General features: G+C 50.2%; 1 pseudogene; it reads right to left on the bottom strand.

The window, feature by feature from the left end:
* Nucleotides 1–2,018: 2,018 nt before the first annotated feature.
* LOC147976379 (secreted RxLR effector protein 161 pseudogene) lies at nt 2,019–2,762 on the bottom strand (annotated as a pseudogene).
* Between the last annotated feature and the right edge of the window lie 2,902 nt (nt 2,763–5,664).

Below are 5,664 nucleotides of genomic sequence, written 5' to 3'. Positions count from 1 at the left end.
ACGCTTAAGGTTTCGATGACAGTTATATTATGAGTTTATGAGTTTTGATGTACCGAAGTTAACTCGGAGTCCCGGATGTGATCACGGACATGACGAGGAGTCTCGAAATGGTCGAGACATAAAGATTGATATATTGGACGGCTATATTCGGACATCGGAAGTGTTCCGGGTGATTTCGGAGAAAACTGGAGAGCCGGAGGGTTACCGGAACCCCCCCCCCCGGGAGAAGTAATGGGCCATATGGGCCTTAGTGGAGAGAGAGAGAGGGGCAGCCAAAGGTGGGCCGCGCGCCTCCTCCCCCCTGGTCCAAATTGGACTAGGAGAGGGGAGCGGCGCCCCCCTTTCCTTCTCCCTCCCCACTTCTTTCCCCCTCCTAGTAGGAGTCCTACTCCTACTAGGAGGAGGACTCCTCCTTGGCGCGCCATAGGGGCCGGCCGGCCTCCTCCCCTTGATCCTTTATATACGGGGGCAGGGGGCACCCCTAGACACACAAGTTGATCCACTGATCATATTCTTAGTCGTGTGCGGTGCCCCCTTCCACCATAATCCTCGATAATATTTTAGCGGTGCTTAGGCGAAGCCCTGCGATGGTAGTACATCAAGATCGTCACCACGCCATCGTACTAACGGAAATCTTCCCCGACACTTTGCTGGATCGGAGTCCGGGGATCGTCATTGAGCTGAACGTGTGCTAAAACTCGGAGGTGCTGTAGTTTCGGTGCTTGATCGGTCGGGCCGTGAAGACGTACGACTACATCAACCGCGTGGTGCTAATGCTTCCGCTGTCGGTCTACAAGGGTACGTAGATCACACTCTCCCCTCTCGTTGCTATGCATCACCATGATCTTGCGTGTGCGTAGGAAAATTTTTGAAATTACTACGTTCCCCAACACTTGTCAGCTCAGGAGGATCCAGCCTTCCTGGCCCGTCGGCGCCCTCATCGCCGTCCACGGCCGGGCCCTCTGGCTCCTCGTTGGCTCAGGAGGAGCCAGCCCTCTCGGCCCCGTCAGCGCCTTCATCGCCGTCCACGGCCGGGCCCTCTGGCTCCTCATCGGCTCAGGAGGAGCCGGCCCTCTCGGCCCCGTCGGCATCCTTGTCGTCGTCCAAGGCCGGGCCTTCTAGCGCCTCGACGGCGCCCTCGACAGCAACACCCGTGGCCTCGCCCGTGTCTTCATCATCATCCGATCCGGCTGTTGTGGCCCCTCAACGCGGTCCGCGCCCGCCTCCCCCGCCGCCTTACCACACCATGGTGACGCGCACCAAGGCTAGGGTGCGCAAGCCGAATCCGCACTACCACAACCTCAGTGTCATGACCATCTCTCTGGTTCCGCGATCGGTGCGTTCTGCGTTGAGTGATCCGCATACCACCGCCATGCGCGCTGAGTATGATGCTCTTGTCGCCAAGCGGACTTGGACCCTTGTTCGTTGTCCCCCTGGAGCGAACGTCATCTCGGGCAAGTGCGTTTTTCGTCACAAACTCCCCCAGACGATTCTCTCGACAGGTACAAGGCTCGCTGGGTTGTCCGTGGCTTTGCACAACGTGTCGGTGTTGACTTCTCTGAGATTTTCTCTCCGGTTGTCAAATCCGCTGTTGGATTTCTAGCTATGATCTACACTCAGCTTCCTCTGAATTTTCTCTCTAAAGAACACAACACACGCACGGGAGGTGGAAGGGAACAGAGAGGAAATGTAGTCACGAGAGAGAGAGTTTTGCGACGCGCTAATTCTGCGTCTTTTCTGTTTCAACCTTTTATTCCGTCAGATAACAAACTGAATGAAAACAGCGGCACGATCCAGTTTCTGCGCATGCCATCCCATGAGCTTGGATCGTGTCATTGCCTTATCTAACCAACGACTAAAACTATGGCCGCAGCGTGAACGCAGCACGCTTCTGGCGGGCAGTCACACACTGACGAAATCAACACGTGACTGCACTTATGTAAACTGAATACAAAAAACTGCAGAACTGAACTAACTGTCGAACAGATACAGCAGGTTAAACACTTACATTCACCTCCTTAGACTTGATGTATTTGTCCCATCGTGCGCATGCCGATTATCTCCCTTAGCTCCAGGAATTTCATTCTTCCAAGTGGCTTGGTCAGAATGTCGGCAAGTTGATCCCCAGTGCGCACATGCTGAATATCAATTTCCCTAGTTTCAACACACTCATGGACATAATGATACTTAATGTCAATGTGCTTACTTCTCTCATGATGAACTGGGTTTTTGCTCAGAGCTATCGCTGACTGATTATCAACATTCAGCAACACGGATTCACCTTCTGTCTCGGTCAGGTTTTCAAGCAATCTTTTGAGCCACACAGCCTGACAAGCAGCAACAGCTGCTGCTACATATTCAGCTTCACAGGAAGACACAGCAACCATCTTCTGTTTCTGTGAAAACCAGCTCACCGGGCTAGATCCGAGGTAGAGGTTGACGCCGGTTGTGCTTTTTCTGTCATCCACATCACCACCTAAATCACTATCGCTGTATCCGCACAGGCGCATTCCTTCTTCTTCGGTTCTTCCATAGAAGCAACCGAGATCTTGTGTCCCTTTTACATACCTTAATATGTGCCTCACAGCAGCCATGTGATCAGTCGCCGGATTCTCCATGTATCGGCTTACAACCCCAACAGCAAAGGTAATGTCAGGGCGGGTGTGAGTCAAATATCTCAGACTTCCAATGATGCTTCTGTATTCTGTTGCATCAACCGGCTCACAAGTACTGAACTTGCTCAAGTGCACACGAGCCTCCATTGGAGTTTTCACATCATTGCAAGTTGTCATTCCATACTTCTCCAGTATCTTTGCTGCATAACTTGACTGATTCAAAAAATCCCATGAGACATCTGTTTAACTTCTATTCCAAGATAGAAACTCAACAACCCCAGGTCACTCATGCTGAACAACTTCTTCATTTGCTCTTTAAATTCAGTTATTTCAGCCAACCTCGGACCGGTGATGATCAGGTCATCCACATAGACGTCGACCACCAATTGAGACCTCTTGTATACAGCATGTTCATATGGACACCTTTCAAAACCCAAATCAGCAAGTGTTTTGTCCAACTTTTCATTCCAGGACCGAGGAGCCTGCTTCAGACCGTAAAGTGCCTTATGCAGTTTTAGCACCTTGTGTTCTTGCCCTTCAATTACATAACCAGGAGGCTGAGTGACATACACTTCTTCACTTAAATCCCCGTTTAAAAATGCAGACTTCACATCCATATGATGCACCTCCCACTTCTCTTGTGCTGCAATTGCAATCAGCAGACGCACTATCTCCAATCGAGTCACAGGCGCGAACACCTCCTCATAATCTATCCCTTGACGCTGCACATAACCCTTAGCAACCAACCTGGCCTTGTGCTTCACCACTCTTCCTTCTGGATCTTTCTTTAATTTATAGACCCACTTAAGCCCTATGGCTTGGTGTCCATGTGGCAAATCTGCAAGCTCCCAAGTATTTTTTCTCTTGATTGAGCTCAACTCTGCTTGCATGGCTTCTTTCCAAGCCTCTTCTTCATTTGCCTCAGTGTAAGTTGTCGGTTCCTCCATACCGAGCAAACATGACTCAGGCAGAACAGTTTCTGGCGCTTCCTCGATTAGCTCTTCCATTAGCCGATACCTGCGTGGACCCTCCGTGCTCGTCGGCGTCGAGGCGTCGGTTGGAGGTGACACAAACCGAGGTCCAGTATGTGCTTCATCTCTGGCTAGGGTGAGAAAATCATCTGGTCTGAAACCTGCAGCTATTTCTTCAGGCGTGAGTCCGTTGTCCTTCAGACTTTCTGTTGTTGGATGATGAACAGTACACTTTGGCTGGGCAACAGTATGTGCATCATCCAGATGTACACTGTACTCCACTATGAAACTTTCAGGCCTCTACTCAGTTTCACCCGACGCCCATTCCCAGCGTCTGTCTTCTTCGAATACAACATCTCGAGACACACACAATTTCTTTGTGCAAGGATCAAACATTCTGTATGCTTTGCTATTCTGCTCATATCCGATTAACACCATTTCTGAACTACGATCAGCAAGTTTTGGGAGATGCCCCCCGACCTTCTTTACATGGCCAATGCATCCAAACGTACGAAGGCGATCTACTCTTGGCTTCACCTTGTACAGGGCTTCATATGGGGTCATGCCACAGACACTTTTTGTCGGTGCTTGATTCAGCAAGTACACTGCAGTAGCTATTGCTTCGCCCCAGAACTGGCCGGGTAACCCTTTGCTCTTCAGCAAGCTTCTTGCCATGCCCACCACAGTCTGATTCCTCCTCTCAACAACACCGTTCTGTTGAGGAGAATATGGTGCAGTCAAGTAATGCTTGATTCCGAGGCCTTCACAGAACTGAGCAAAGTTCTTGGAAGTGAATTCCCCTCCACGATCTGTCTGCAGGGCCATGACTTTCAGATTCAGCTCAACCTCTACTGCTGCTCTTATCTTCTTAACTGCCTCAAGTGCTTCATCTTTGCTTTTGATCAGCACAACCCACATGTACCTTGTGTGGTCATCAACCAATAGCAGAAAATAATTCTTCCCTGCAAAGGTTGCAGGGGAGATAGGACCACAAAGGTCCCCGTGGAGCAATTGCAGTGCCTTGTCAGCTCGATAGGAAGCTTCAGCTGGAAAAGGAGCGCGCCTCTGCTTTGCGACTAGACAACTCTCGCAGAGACGATCTACTTGATCGATCATTGGCAGCCCTACCACCATGTTCTCTCTGGACAATTACCGCAATGCATGGAAACTTATGTGTCCAAAACGCGCATGCCATAGCCAGGGTGTTTCTGATGCTCTCGACAGCAGACACACCGGTTCAGACTGCTCAATATTCAGAATGTATAGTCTGTTTGGTGCTCTTCTTACTTTTGCTAGCAACTTGCACTCCTTGTCGAGGACTGTCATCAGTCCTTCATCCACTGAATACTTGCAACCAAACTCATCGAGTTGCCCAAGACTGATAATGTTGCTCTTTAATCTTGGGATGTAGTACACCTCTATTAGGAGACAGTGCTCTCCATTATGAGCTAGGAATAGTACTGACCCGCGCCCTTCAATGCCAACGACTGAACCATCCCCAAATCGAACTGAACCTGTGATCTTTCGGTCCAATTCAGCAAACTTTTCAACACAACCTGTCATATGGTTACTAGCTCCAGTATCCAAGTACCAAGACTTGTTTTCAGTTCCTGAAAGCTTAGGTGTGACCTTTTCTTCATTCAACATGAGCCTTTTTTCTGTCAGTCCAGCATCATGAACCAACTCACAAGCTTCAACCATCAGGAGAGCCGGATCTTCATCACTCTGTTTCTGTGTCAGGTTAGCTCGCTCCCGCTTTGGCTCAGGATAGTCCAAGGCAAAGTGCCCATTCACATCACAGTTAAAACATTTTACTTTTGAGATATCAAACTTACGATGTTTTTTCTGTTTTCCTTTCCATTGTTCTGGCCGCGATCACCACGGCCTTTGTCCTGCCCGTCGCCTTATCCGCCGCTCTGGCCGCCTCCTTTCTTCGCACCAGAGCCGGAGGCCCCGTTGTTGTTGACGATCTTCTTCCCTTTCATAAGGGTTTCCAGCGCACGGGTCACAAGCATCAGCTGCTCGTTGTTGTCGCCACGGCTCTAGCGGCGCCCCCGCTGGTTCTCCTCGAACGCCGT

Source organism: Triticum urartu, chromosome 4A (assembly GCF_056163025.1).
Source record: "Triticum urartu cultivar PI428250 chromosome 4A, HENAU_Tu73, whole genome shotgun sequence".
Classification (NCBI taxonomy): Eukaryota; Viridiplantae; Streptophyta; class Magnoliopsida; order Poales; family Poaceae; genus Triticum; species Triticum urartu.
The sequence above is the reverse complement of the archived record's forward strand: the minus strand, read 5'-3'. Positions and strand labels throughout refer to the sequence as shown.